The sequence below is a fragment of the Ascaphus truei genome, chromosome 1 (assembly GCF_040206685.1).
Source record: "Ascaphus truei isolate aAscTru1 chromosome 1, aAscTru1.hap1, whole genome shotgun sequence".
NCBI classification, from domain to species: Eukaryota; Metazoa; Chordata; class Amphibia; order Anura; family Ascaphidae; genus Ascaphus; species Ascaphus truei.
The window spans coordinates 363,098,380-363,114,020 of NC_134483.1; the positions used below are offsets into that span (position 1 = coordinate 363,098,380).

Below are 15,641 nucleotides of genomic sequence, written 5' to 3' on the forward strand. Positions count from 1 at the left end.
TGATGACATATTTGTCGAGGAGATCCCTAAATATCTCATTCACAAAATTCAGAAATACTGCCAGAGCATTGCAAAGTCCGAATGGCATAACCAGATACTCGTAGTGTCGATCACGTATATTGAAACCCGTCTTCCACTCATCACCCTGACGAATTCTCACTAAATTATAAGCCCCTCGTAAATCCAATTTGGTGAAAATAGAAGCTCGTTACAACCTGTAAAACAGTTCAGAAATGAGTGGTAATGTATATCGATTCTTTACCATGATTTTGTTGAGTCCTCGGTAGTCAATGCACGGACGTAGTTTTCTATCTTTCTTTTTAATGAAGAAAAACCCTGCACCAGTGGGAGAAGAAGACTTAGGGATGAATCCCCTCTGAAGGTTTTCCTGAATGCATTCCTTCATGTAGATGTTCTCTAGAGGTGACAGTGGATATGAGCCTCCTCTGGGAGGTAACGACCCAGACAAAAGATAAATGGCACAGTCGAAGAACCAATATGGAGGCTGCTCCTCAGACTGAACTTTGTCAAATACGTCACAAAAGGAGGAGTAGATACGGGGTAGGTCGGGTTTTTCCTCAGATGGCTCTGAAGCAGCAGCCAGTGTTTGGGAAGGAATGGAAGGCATCGTGAACTCCAATAGATGAGCCGAGACTCCGCCCAGGCCTTGAAAGGGTTATGAAGTTGAAGCCACAGTAATCCCAAAATTATGGAAATATTGGAACAGAGTATTACGTCCAGTCGAATCTTTTCAGTATGGTGTATACCTGTCTCTAACTATACCGGAACCGTCAGTATGGAAATTAACACTGGTTGTAACGGTCTGCCATCTATTGCTTCCAAAGCTACAGGATATTTTTTCTACACCAACAGAATGCCATGCTTCGCCGCAAAAATTTGGTCGATGAAATTACCGCCTGACCCAGAGTCCAGAAAGGCCTGTGTCTTGACCGCAAAGGATTCCCCGGTCAATTTGATAGACAGCATCAACCTTGAAGGTAAACTAGAGGGAGAAGAATGTAGTGTTCCCAGTATGATTCTCTCTTTTCTCACTGGGATTTTGGCATTTGCCGCCTTATTGGGACAAAGGAGAGCCTGATGCCTGATGAAACCGCAATACATACAAAGACCAGAGCTGTGTCTGCGATGCTTCTCGCTGGTCGATAGGCTAGCACCCCAAGTTGCATTGCCTCCTCTGGATCCAGGGAACAGTCGGTTATGGGAGCCGATTGAAAAAGTATGAAGGGATCGTGTACCTCCTTTGCGTTGAACCTTCTAGGCTCTTCTCTCCTGTAGGTGCAGGTCCATGCGGATACATAGAGTGATGAGATACTCCAAACCTGCAGGGCGTTCTAGCATTGCGAGTTCATCCTTGAGGTTCTCCGTAAGACTGTGCCAAAATACTGCTACCAGTGCTTCATCGTTCATACATGTTTCTGCAGCGAGGGTCCAGAATTTCACTGCGTAGCGGGTCACTGTTCAACTGCCTTGAGAAATATGTAGGACAGAGGAAGATGCCATTACCTTTCATCCTGGAGTGTTCAGAATTCCCGTGTGAAGAGAGTTATGTCACTTGCGAGCTCCTTTCTTTACTCCCAGATAAGAGACGTCCACGCCAAAGCGTCATCGGTTAACAGGGAAATGATATATGCGACTTTTGAACGCTGAGATACAAAACGAGAAGGGGTAAGTTGAAATTGATTAAAACACTGGTTTAGAAACCCCCAACAGATGAGGAGATCCCCACCATAGCGATTCAGCGCAGGGAGCCTCGATTCAGCGGTGTGGGCAGAAGTCGGTGTCGGGACAGCCGCTGCTGGGGAAGTAGGATTTAACATTGCGCGCTGTAGCTGGTCTATGGTGGATTGCACCTGATCCATACGTTTGTCAACGAAATACATACTGTTGCAAATCAGTGAATAAGTTGGTATTCAGGATCAAAACTCAACGCACCTCAGTGGGGTCCATGTTTGCGGGACTGAGCATACTATAACGGGTGCCCGCAACAAACTGGACTGAACCACGAGGCCAAGGTGGGGATATAGAAACACCAACCTGAAGCAGTGAAGTTGCGTCCAGAATGCAGATGCTTAGTTGTGGGTAGCCGGGTCAGGGTTGAAGAGATGAGAGTAGCAGGCGTCACGTAGCTGAGGTCGAGGGTAGTAGAAGTTACACTGGCGACACACTTTATTCGAGCTCGGCTAGTCCCACGAATTCGGGTATACCCGGGTGTATTGAGGTTTGTGACTGTTTTCTGCCCGAGTGCATTGAGGTATTTTCCAGGCAGGGATTGAAGCATTTTATTCCCACTGGCTGCAATACTGCACAGTATATATATATATACTGCATTACAATTCATGAATTTATGCCATCTGGTAGACACGCGAAGCATTGCAGCCTATTAAATCCTAATCATTATCATTTAACAGATCAGCCGCCCGTCAGCCAGGCATGAACCCAGGCTGGGAAGGCAAACGCAACGGGGCTTGTCAGAGGTGAGGAGCGGCGCATTCCAGGTATCTGCCAGGTACATACTGGGTATTTGCTCGAATAAAGTGTGTCGGTGCAGTAGTGTAGTAGGTATCAAGCTGAAGTCGAGGGTATGAGACAAGTGGGTAGTAGGTAAATCTGTGGCAAGGGTCCAGGTGAGCTGCAAGGAAAGACAAAGCACAGCAAGGCAGGCCAAGGGATATTAGAGTGCTTGCGACCAGCACAACGTCACACGGTACAAACTGTTATGCTCAGCCAAATTGCAGAAGCAAAGACTGAGCATATAAAGGTTGAATCAGCCAATCAGTGAACTGCTTTTCAGCAGAGGCTGAAAGTGAAACCAGAGTGCTGATTCATTGCTGTGCAGAGTGTACACAGCAGGAGTAAATAAGGGAAGCCTGCAGCAAGTCTGAATCAAACTCTGGACCGGAGCCTGCATCCGATCCTCACAGATACAAATATATACAAACTATCATTACACAATGAAACATATAATATACAATTAAATCACTATCAATTTAATCACAATTCATTAAATGGTGCATGGCACTAATAAAATAGATACATATATCTAAAAAAAGTGATGCAACACTCCAATTTTTGGTGTCCTGCTCAATGCCTTTGAATGACAGAAATTTGGGGACTTATTGGTGATGAATGCTAAAATGTCTGGAAACATTGTGCGTTAGAATACCTTTCCTAATATTACCCAAATGTTCTATTATATGGAACTGTAAGGGTCTGGATAGGAGTCCTTTATATTGGAGGCCACATGGGTACTCCAACATATAGACTACAAAGTCTGATTTGCGATCTATGTAGCTTTCTATTGTAAACACTTCTCCTGTAAAATTGGAAATTAATTTAAACTTTTCATTATTTTTTGCGTGCATGCTTTCCACATAATGCATCCATAAAATCCCATCGGTTTATTCAGCCATATGTGATTGGTATCTATCTTTTTTCTAAAACTGGTGGAAGCCAGTCTACTTTTAAGATTAGCTGCTCTGCTAAAAATGACACTCGGTTTCTCTAGTATATGTACTTTCAGTATGGCGTCGTTCTTTAAAATATGCAAATGTATGTAAGGACATACAATATTTAAAAATGTTGGTGCCTCTCGATTATATTGAGCGATGAAGGACATATTATAATTTTGATTGTTCTCTGTTCTACCATTTTTCCTAATAAGCTCACTTCTCTGAATTTTCTTTGTTTTCTCAATGGCTGCATCTATGGTAAGTTGACTATAATTTATTTCCCTAAATTTATTTATGAGAACATCTGATTGCTGGATATAGACACTATCTTCTGTGCAATTGCTTTTAATTAGCTGTAGCTGCCCATATAAGATATTCCTTATCTAGTTTCGATTGTGGCTGCTCGATTTTAGTAATAATGTTGTTTCTATCCACTTTATTAAAGACTGTTTTTTTTTTTAAATCTATTCTCTTCAACATTAAAACCAAATCTAGGAATTCTAATTCCATCTTGCTAATGTTAGATGTTAATCTTACATTTAGATCATTCTTATTAATGTAGTCCAAAAAGACGTCTAGAGTTTACATATCTCCTTGCCATATCAATATTTTGTCTTCTATGAAACAACGACATAGGACTAGTTTCGCACCGAATTCATGGTTGGACCAGATGAAATCCTCCTCCCACTTGCCCATAAATATATTGGCATAACTTGGTGCAAACCTGGTCCCCATGGCCGTACCACATTTCTGCAAATAATATTTTTCATTGTACCAAAAATAGTTTTTTACTTATAGTAATTCCTTGAATTCTACAATAAATCTTATTTGATCTTCCATTAGTTTTTGTGTCTGCCTTCAATGTGCGTTCAACTAATTTACATCCATCACTATGTGTGATTAGAGTATATAGAGACGTTATGTCCGCCGTCACCATTATAAAAATTATCCTGCCATATGATTTGTTCTAATAATCTAATAATGTCAGTAGTGTTTCTGCTATGTGATTTCAATGATATGACGTACTTCTGTAGAAAACAGTCAATATATTCTGATTAATGACTCTGTGCCCGATATGATCGATCTCCGTGGTGGATGTTCAAAATTTTTGTGAATCTTCGAAAGAAAATAGAAAAGTGGCAACTTGGCTTTCTCTCTGCATAGATATTTAAATTCGCATTCATTTAATATCCCTGGAGAGTTTCGCTTAAGCAATAAAGCTTTCAATTCCCCATACAATTCTATAATGGGATTATGATCCAATACCAGGTATGTCTCAGTGTCCCCCAGTATTCTGTTAGCTTCTTCTAAATAGTAGCTCTGGTCCATAATGATGTCCAGTCCACCCCTCCCCCCTGTCCACTTGTTTAATTATAATTTCATCATTCTCTATTAAACTCTCTAATGCTTTCCTTTCTTTTTTTGGTAAGGTTATGTTTAAATGTAGAGGTTTCTTGGGATAATTGATTAAAATCATTATTAATCATTTAATAAAATACTTCTAAAAATGTCCTTTTTCATGACTTGGGTAAAAAGTGGAAATGGGTTTCATTAATTCTATTCAAGGAAGCATTTTATCCATATCAACTAAATTTCTCAACTCAGATTCTTTATTTAAAAAATGTCTCTGACTAGTCAATTTTCTTAAAAACTTATTTGCATCGATAAAAAGTTTAAAATTAGTTGGACCTATTGTGGGTGTAAATGTGAGTCCTTTAGTTATGACTTTATTTGAAAATTCTGTGAGTTTCAAATTGCTTAACTAAAAAATATTATTACTATTTGTAATTCTCTGATTTAAAAGCCTCATCCTTCTACCTTGTTTGCTTCTAACATTCTTCTTCTTTTCAGACCTACGGGAGAGTCTATTTCCATTAATGGGGAGAATTTATTCCTTGTTTCCCACGAATCGGAAAACTTCCCCATTCCTAAAAAAATCTGTTTGTGTGCATTCATAATCTCTGCCAAAAATTATGTATTTTCTCTATGTTTCCTTGTGTCCCTCTCTTTGGCTGGGATATGGTGGGTATTATCATCCCTTCAATTGTGGTTCTTTCTTTGTTTCATTTTCTGATGGTAGGAATGTTAATTTGTCCTCTCTGAATTTTGTATTCTTTTTGTTGGGGTGCATCCACATTAGTAGAGTGAGTGATGTCCCTATCTCTGTTGGGTTGTCTAAAAGACCCTTTTACGAAATGTGTTTTTCTATGTGTACTGTAATCAGAAATCCTGTTGGTGTTCCAATTTCTATGATTACCTTTAGAGTAATCTTCTTCATCTCTTCTGAAGTTATTCTGCTTAATGACGACTATTTTTTTCCACAGATTCTAATCCCTTTGGTAAATTGGCATCATTCTCTCTAAACAATGGATGATTTATGAGGGGTTCTAATATTCCTTTATTTGTGTTGATCTCTTTGTCTAAAATGATCATTTTCTTTTTATGCTATGCAATTATCAAATCGCATGAGTTCAAAGGATGAGTAATCCAAAATCCTTTCCCATGGTTGAATGAAATCTACATCTTCTAGATCAAAGGATCAGAGGTAATCATAGAAATTGGAACACCAACAGGATTTCTGATTACAGTACACAACGAAAAACACATTTAGTCACGTCTCCATATACTTCAATCACACATATTTATGGATGTAAGGTAGTTGAGCGCACATTGACGGCAGACAAAAAATTAATGAAAGATCAAATAAGATTTATTGTAGAATCCATGTATTCATATTAGAAAAAAAATATTTTTCGTTCAATGAAAAATATTATTTGCAGAAATGTGGCACCGCCATGGTGACCAGGTTCGCACCAAGTTATGCCAATATATTTATGGGCATGTCAGAGCAGGATTTCATCTGGTCCAACCATGAATTCGGTGCGAACCTGATCCTATGGCATCATTTCATAGACAACATAATATTTATATGACAAGGAGATATGGAAACTCTAGATGCCTTTTTGAACTTCATTAATAAGAATATCTAAATATAAGATTTACGTCTAACATTAGCAAGACGGAATTAGAATGCCTATATTTGGTTGTGTGTATTAAAGAGTGTAGATTAAAAACAAAAACCTTCTTCAAAAAGTGGATAGTAACAACTTTATTATTGAATCGAGCAGCCACAATCCAGACTGGATCAGGAATATCCAATATGGGCAGCTACGGCAAATTAAACGAAATTGCATAGAAGATAATGTCTATATCCAGCAATCAGATATCCTCATAAATAAATTTATGGAAATAAATTATAGTTCACTTATCATAGATGGAGCCATTGAGAAAATGAATACAATTCAGAGAAGTGAGCTTATTAGGAAAAAATGTAGAACAGAGAACAATCAAAATGATAATGTGTCCATCACTCAATTTAATCGAGAGGCACCAAAAATTAGAAATATTTTATATATCGAACGCACAATATTTCCAGGCATTAAAACATTCATCACCAATCAGACCCCAAATTTCTGTCATTCAAAGGCATTGAACAGGTCTCCAAAAATTGTAGAGGGGGAAGTAGACTAAATGGTTTAGCAAAAAGAGAAACTTTTTGGATTTATAAGATGCACACTTTAGTCCCCAATGGCTTGAATGTAGACATTGATATTGGGATTTTTATTATTTAATTTGTATCTAATTTCACAATTTTGGAACATCAGCCTTTTAGATTGGGTTTCCATTTAAGGTTGTCAAAGGGAAGCCATTTCTCACTCAGATTTATCCTCAGATTCTATACATTGTTATATGTAGCAGTTGCGTATTAATAATTGATTTTTACTCATATCCTTTTTCCTTTTTCTTTTTAGTGTTGTGTCAATTGTTTAATCTATTTAATTAGTGTCATGCGACGTTTAATGAATTCTGATTAAATTGAAACAGGATTCCCGATGAAGAAATGCGTCGAATCGACTGTGTGAGCATAGAACCGGAGTCTGGAGTCCTAGCAGCCAAACGTTCCTAGCCCAGCTGCATCCGCCCATAGATGGGACGTCACTAGAAGTGACGTGAGATTGCGACAGCAACTACGGAGCAGGCAGAAACCGGTGTGTATATATATATATATATATATATATATATAATCAAAAAATAAATAGATGATACCGTTCTGTGGCTAACGAAATGCTTTTATTTGTGCGAGCTTTCAAGATACACTGATCTCTTCTTCCGGCGATGTTACATGTATCTGTGTGAATAAAAATTAATGGAGAGCCCACAGTATATACAGCGCTTTACAAAAGGTGTGTGTGGAGTGGGAGTGGATATAAATGGTGTGGGTGGGTGTGGAAATGTGAGAGATGGTAGCACAACTAAAAGTGTGTGTGGATACTTTGTGGTCCCTATTGGTGTATAGGGATGGAAAAACAAGGAGTATTAGTATGTGTAAGAGACAGCTGTGTGTGCATACATATAGCACAGTATGTATAGACATGGCCTTTAGCGCTCATGGGAAGAGAGTTCACTTGTGTCAGTAATGACTCATAAAATTTCGATCTCTGTTTAGGCCACTGCTAAGTGTCCCGAACAGTTGCATAAATTTGTATTCATGCAACCATCTCTCTTTTGGTGTTTTAAGATTACCTTTGAGTATGGCAACCCTCAGATCGTATTCACATAGATACACACACACACTCTTACATCACTTGCTTTCAGGAACCTTCTGACACCTCTAGCCATAAAACACATCCATACCGGGGGAAGGACCAGCACAGATAACATTCCAATAGACACTGTTGTTAAGTATACCTTTTGCTTGCTTCCTTCATTGTAACATCGCCGGAAGAAGAGATCAGTGTATCTCGAAAGCTCGCACAAATAAAAGCATTTCGTTAGCCACAGAACTATTCATCTATTTATTTTTTGATTATTGAAGCTCGGCTAACACGGTACTGATACCTCTACATGGAGATATATATATATATATATATATATATATATATATATATATATATATATATATATATATATAAAATGGTGAAGCCAGTTTTATATAAAGTCTATAATAATACAGGTGTATATATTCCACTCACACATTTTTCTTAAATGTATGGCGTATCAGAGATTCAACCTCTCTCTGATGGCAGCAATGATGTTATTCTTCAGTGGATGCCGCAGCATTCCTCCAGTATATCTAAAAATGTAACAGAGACTCAAAATAGTGTAGTATGTCTACAATATGTATTGAAAAACAATAGATTTGCAAATGTACTGTACACTCACATTATGCACATAAAAAATGTGCATGGGAACAGTGGGAATAGAAGATCCATGGCATTTCTTTGCCGGTGCTGCCTGCTCGGTAGTTGCTGCTGCAATCTCATGTCACTTCTAGTGAAGTCCGAGCTATGGGCGGATGCAGCAGGGCTAGGAACGTTTATATATATATATATATATATATATATATATATATATATATTTTTTTTTTTTTATTATTTTTTTTCCATATAACAACATTGTGAAACTTCTGCGCGCCCCTTATCTGGAAGACATAATTATTTAACACCTGGTTCTAATTATCCTAATTTAATTTAGATGATAAAACCAGGGCTTCAGTTACGTTTGCACATACTCTGACTCTTAATCATTGTTTGTCTAATTCATACATCCTTTTGGTTCAAAAGACATGGAATTTGTTAATATAAACCCTATTGTATATTTAAGAAAACACTGGTTTTCATTCAGCAAGTTTATCATGGGAAATGTATGGAATTTCCATAATTATCATTAGGGCTCACAAATATCTCTCTCTTACTCTCATCCTCTCTCTCGATCTCATCCTCTCTCTCTCTCTCTCTCTCTCTCTCTCTCTCATCTCTCGTCTCTCTCTCATCTCTCTCATCCCTCTATCATCTCTCTCTATCATCTCTCTCTCATCCCCCTCCCCTCTCTTATGTCTGTCTCTGTGTCTCTCTCTTGTCCACCTCCCCTCCATCGTGTCTCTCTGTCTTTCTCTCACCCCCCTCGTGTCTCTCATCTCTCTAATCCCCTTGTGTCTCTCTCATCCCCCTCATGTCTCTCTGTCTCATTCTCATCCCCCTTATGTCTCTCTCGTTCCCCTAGTGTCTCTCTCTCGTCCCCCTCATGTGTCTCTCTCAGCCCCATCGTGTCTCTCTCGTGTCCCCCTCTCTCGTGTCCTATAATGGACGTGCTCGCCACAAAACAGGACCGGACCACGGGGCTGAGGTGGGGATGTGAATACACCGACCTTAGACCACAAAGCCGGTTCTGGATTGCGCAGTTGGTAGTCATTCATAGCAGGGTCAGGGTTGGAGAGGCCAGTGTAATCCTTTGACATGCCAGGGTCAGGGTTGGAGACGGTAGAGTAATCGATTTCCATGCTGGAGTTCGGCAACAGGAGGTCAGGAGCACACCACTTTAGTGTAGCAGCTGGAGCGCAGGAATGGCCTCTGTGCGAGGAGCAGGAGCAGCCCATGATAAGGTCTCTGCAAGGGGAGAATGCAGGTATCGGGAACAAGGAAAGGCTGGCATTGGAGGACACGCACTTCAGCACAGGAACAAGATAGTAGACCTCTGTCTGGGGTGAACGCAGGTCTCTGGAACAAGGTAAAGCTGGTACTGGGGGTCCAGCACTTCTGCACAGGAACCAGGAAGCAGACCTCTGCCTGGGGTGAAGCAGGTCTCCATAACAAGGCAAGACTAGCACTGGAGATCCAGTGCTTTAGTACAGGAACCAAAATGCAGACCTCTGCCTGGGGGTTTATGCAGGAGGTCTCATGAACAAAGCAAGGCTAAGGCAAAGTAGCTTGTGGCAAATACAGTTACATCCTAGTCAATCTAGGGTTATGCTCAGCAACTTCCTGGCGGGAGGGGCTGGCTCTATTTAGTATAGCCAGCGAATAGGGGCAAAGCTGCAGTGATTGCAAGCACAGGTGAGTGCTTGCAAATTAAAGGGAAGGTCTGTTCTGAGAGCTCACCAGCTCTGCAAGAATGAGCTCCAACCAAAACCAGGAACGGATTCCTTACAGTCCCCCCCCCCCCTTTAGGTAGAACTCCGGCCGAACAGGATCAATCATAGATCTGGGGGACATAGAATTGTTCCTGAATTGTCTTAGGTGGGAAGTAGACCCGTAATCCAGCAGTGGACAGTGGTTAGCGAGGGTAAGGGGTGGGTGGGTTCACAGAAAGATTCTGATATAATTCTTTTGATACAGTCCAGGCCCGTTATCCCAAACAAGTTGAGTGACAGTAGTAAAGTTTATGTAGTTTTCTGCCGTGGCACTGGCAAACGATAGGAGGCCAGCATTCCTGGGCATCTGAGGTTTAGGGAGCATCAGGTCCGAAGTCTGGACATCCAGGAAGGGTGCAGTAGGCACCAAAGAACAAGCAGAGAAAAGCATGCCCGTGTCCACCGTGGGAGCACAAGAAACAGGAACGGACACAGGAACGGACACCACAGGCAAAGCAAAGAAGTCCAACAGGGGTGTTTCAATCTTTGATGAGGGCAACATAAAATTCAGAGGAAACACTTCAGGCACCACACGGGGCCCTGCGGGCATAGGATCTGCTAGCAAAATGAGAAAGCTTGGATCTATACGGACTTTGTCCGGTACAGCAGGACTTATAAACAGAAGTCTTGGTTTAGAACTGGGTACTTCAAGCACAGAGGAAGGATTAGGACAACACGAACTTGACTGACTGAAAGTGGGAGTCAGAGGCTTCACGCGATACTGTAGGAGAGACAGTACTGAATACCTCTGTTTCAGACACAGGGTCCTTAGAAGCAGTAGATACATTAGGTACTAGCGAAACCTCACTGGGAGGTAAGCCTGAGTTTGCGGCAGAAGTATAGCAATCTGTAGTAGATACCCCAAATATTGTGGAAGAATCAGAGAAATATAACTCAGTTTTGAACACTGGGTCCTTTGAATCTGTAGGAGAAACAGGTACTACAGAAGGTTCCAAGAGAGGTAACCCTGAGTTCGTAGTAGCAGCCATGCAGTCTGTAGCAGATACCTCAAATACTTTGGAAGAGTCAGTGAGAGACAGTATTGTCTAAGGAGTGGGAATCCCAGATTCAGAGGTTGCATGGGGTACTCTGGGTAAAATAGGGAGGGAGGGGTGGGAATCTTAGGATCATCCATGGTTATAACAGGACCTGCAGAACAGTCAGCGAGGAATATGTTTGTTCCATAAATGAATGCCTGAGAGACAGCAGTGGTTACCCTAGGCACAGCACAGGGGACCGAAAAAGGTATACAGGTCACTGAAGTGAGTAATTGAGAAACAGAAGGAACTGGACTAGGTACTTTGATTGAATCAGAGGACATTGTGCTTGTCTCTGAAGTAGGTATCAGAGAAACAGCAACAGCCAGACTAGGTATTTCAATTGAGTAAGAGGGCAATGCGCTTGTTTCTGAAGTGGGTACTTGTGAAACAACAATGGCTAGATTAGGCACATCACTAGAATCAGAGAAAGTTACGCTTGCCTCTGAAGTTGGTGCCTGAGAATCCATAGTGGGGGCATCAGGCTCTATGGGAGACTCTGTGGCAAGGGTCTTGGAATCAATTAACGAAATTGCAGGTATTACAGACATAACAGGGAAGACACCTTGTAAAACAGGAGTTCTAGCAAAGGTGATAGGCATCTCACAGACTACACGGGATTCGGAGGGCAGGAAGCCTGGCTTTACATCAGGAGTTAGAATAGTGGCACAGGTTAACACAGAAAGGGCTGGAGAATCCTTAGAAGCAGTAAGGGAAGACTCAGAGCTTACTAAGGGATCAGAGGCAGATAAGCTGATCTCTGAAGTGAAAGCCTAAGGGGTAGTAAAAGGGGAACTAATCACTGTAAAATATTCCAAGGAGACAGACTTAGAGTCAAGGGCAGGAATTTCAAATGTCTGAGACACAGAGGAATAGCATTAGTGATAGGCGTATCACATACTACTGAAGGGCCAGAGACAGGGTAACCTGCTTTTACATCATGAGTTTTAGCAATAGCACAGGTTAACACCGGGTGTGCTCGAGAATTCGTAAATGGAGTGAGAGAGAATTGAAAGTTTACAGGGGAAGGAGTGAAAGGGAACTCTGACTTGGAAACCTGATTTCCCACTGCAGGGAGGGAAGGCTCTGACTTCACTAAGGGAATAGAGGCAGGTACGCTGACCTCCGAAGTGGTAGCTAGAGAAGGAGCAAACAGGAGACCAACCGCCGTGGATGGTTCCAAGGAAGGAGATTTAGAGTCTAAGGCAGGAATTTCAACTCTCTGGGAAACTGGAGGGGCATTACTAGGTACTCTAAAACTTTTAGAGAGAGGTGAATCTGCGTGCTGGTTCATGGCTAAGGCAGATTCATGGGTATTCCTTTTAGATTGGGCTAAAGTTTCAGAAGAAATCTCAGGGAATTCAGTAGCAGAAACATTAGCTGGGGCAGGGGGATGAAATCAATGAACTTCAGAGGCGGTATAATGTGCAAGGTCTGCCTTTAAAGCCAGGGGTTGAGAACTATCAAGGGTTAAAGCAAGCAGTGCACGAGAGTCATAGGGAAGGGGATTAGACTTGGAAACTGGGGCTATAGAAGGTTCATCTTCAGGCTCTAGGATGGTGACATTGGCTTTGGGGTTACAGGAATGCACAAATGTTGTCTCAAAGGGTTTACAAGCAGGGGTTAAAGCAGGCAAAACATCAGAGTCAGAGAAATGAGAGGTAGAATCAAAACCAGGGATTGTGTCAAACTCTTCTTTTTTCTTAAGAGGAACAAAATCAGTTTGGTAATTTTCAGGAGAAGGGAGTACCTCCAAAGGTTTAGTAACAGGACTAGTAGCGCGGGGGAACCTTCCAGTAACAGTGTAGCTGGCAAGGAGAGGGTCATGCTGTTTTATGTACTTATCCAAAGCTACGGACAGTTCATGGAGCGTACTTTGAGCCTGCGCCAGTTGCACAGGATTCACTTTCTCCCAGGTCACAGGGGAACCAGGAGAAGGGACACAGGAGAGCAGGGTCTGTTTTAACTCCCTAATGTGCTGGGCCTTAATAAGGAGCTCTTTTTGGAGCAGTCATTCAGACAGTAAGACCTTCATACAGGAACGGGGTTTCAGGCGGGGGCATTATTTCAAACAGGAACCGGTCTGCAGACAGTATTTCGGACAGGAACATTCCCACCCTCACCACAGGGCGGTCCGAGTTTGTGGGGCTGAGCATACTGTAACAGATGTGCTCACCACAAATTGGGACCAGACCGCGGGGCTGAGGTGGGAATGTTAATACACCGACCTTAGACCACAAAGCCAGTTCTGGATTGTGCAGTTGTAGTAATTCGTAGCAGGGTCAGGGTTGGAGAGGCCAGGGTAATCCATAGACACTGATTAGATCATAGGGGTATAATCATAGCTCTACCTTAATATTCACATAGTATGAGCATATTGGCGGTGCATATGGAATTATGTATATGTTTACCAAATGACCGAGAAATGGTCACAAAAAAGAAACCCACTAATTTGACTAAGCCTATAGTAGAACAAACAATAGTAGGGAGCTAATTAGTCCCAGCATACATATGATGCAACAACCAGGAGGGCTAAAACCCAAAAACAATAAAAGTTTAATATATACTTATAACTCTTCTAAGTGCAAAAAATATTAAAATCAAACAATAACTATTGTTTGTTCTACTATAGGCTGAGTGCAAATTAGTGGGTTTCTTTTTTGTGACCATTTCTCGGACATTTGGTAAACATAATCCATAGACACGCCAGGGTCAGGGATGGAGATGGTAGAGTAATCGATGTCCAGGCTGCAGTTCGGCAACAGGAAGTCAGTAGCACACCGCTTCAGCAGCGCGGGAATGGCCTCTGCGCGAGGAGCGGGAGCGGCCCATGAAAAGGTCTCTGCAAGGGGAGAATGCAGGTCATGGGAACAAGGAAAGGCACTGGAGGACCAGCGCTTCAGCACAAGAACCAGATAGCAGACCTCTGTCTAGGGTGAAAGCAGCAGGTCTCTGGAACAAGGTAAAGCTAGTACTGGGGGCCCAGCACTTCAGCACAGGAACCAGGAAGCAGACCTCTGCCTCGGGTGCAGCAGGTCTCCGTAACAAGGCAAGACTAGCACTGGAGATCCAGTGCTTCAGTACAGGAACCAAAATGCAGACCTCTGCCTGGGGTGAATGCAGGAGATCTCATGAACAAAGCAAGGCTAAGGCAAAGTAGCTTGTGGCAAACACAGTTACATCCTAGTCAATCTAGGGTTATGCTCAGCAAGTTCCTGGCGGGAGGGGCTGGCTCTATATAGTATAGCCAGCGAATAGGGGCAAAGCTGCAGTGATTGCAAGCACAGGTGATTGCTTGCAAATCCAAGGGAAGGTCTGTTCTGAGAGCTCACTAACTCTGGAAGAGTGAGCTCCAGCCAAAACCAGGAACGGATTCCTTACATGTCCCCATTGTGTCTCTCTCATGTATCCCTCGTGTCTCTCTCTCGCTCAATAGTGTGACTGTGAAAAGTAAAGTTAATAAAAGTCATCAACCGCATCAAGTATATCTATATCCACACAGTGGCTTGCAGAAGTTTTCACCCCCTATCAGTAATCTCACTAATTGTTGAATTACAAATAAGTTATGCATATTTTTTTAAAAGATACTATTTTTATTCAAAGCTACAGAGCTGTAGTGGATAAACTTAACAATTTTATATGAGATAGTTAAATGACAGCAAAGGAAAAAAAAGAGGGGAAAATACTAGTTGTATAAGCATTCAGCCCCTTAATTAAGTAAAGGAAAAAACAGGACAAGTGCATGACTCACAGTGTAGTATAAAAGTATATATTAGGTGCAGGAAGCAAAGTGTGAGTATTGCACGTACAGAAATTCTGTTCTTTAAAGCATGTCATGCAACAAACGGCATGGGTTTACCACAGCTGGTTCACATCTATGAGGGAGCGTCGACATCGTCAGGTGCTCAATCCGAACTCCTTTAGGGCAGCCTCGTCTCCCGGCAGGCAAGTAGATGTTAATCTTGGTAGGCAGATTTTCTTTTCCTCTGTAGTTGTAAGGGCATCCAAAGAGTCCAGAACATCTGAACACCGGAGAGCTGGAGCTAAAGGCCACTAGTTTGGTGACTGCAGCTCTCCAACAGGGGAATGAACAGCTGTTCTGTTTAGCAGTAGGCGGTGGCTTGTGACATCACCACTACGTTAAAAAGCAACAAGACGACGGAC

The 15,641-nt window shown here is 41.8% G+C and overlaps 1 protein-coding gene across 3 annotated transcripts in view; it reads right to left on the reverse strand.

Annotated features, from left to right (window-relative positions):
* Positions 1-15,641, reverse strand: part of CCSER1 (coiled-coil serine rich protein 1) — an 874,804-nt gene that overhangs the window by 20,159 nt on the left and 839,004 nt on the right. Inside the window, exon 10 of one of the 3 annotated variants that reach the window (XM_075609996.1) lies at positions 15,113-15,641. This exon is cut by the window's right edge and continues 384 nt beyond it. The exons of the other annotated variants lie outside the window; for them this stretch is intronic. The gene's annotated coding sequence lies outside the window, so the exon portion shown is untranslated. Of the gene's footprint in view, positions 1-15,112 lie in introns of those variants that run through there. 3 annotated transcript variants of the gene reach the window in all.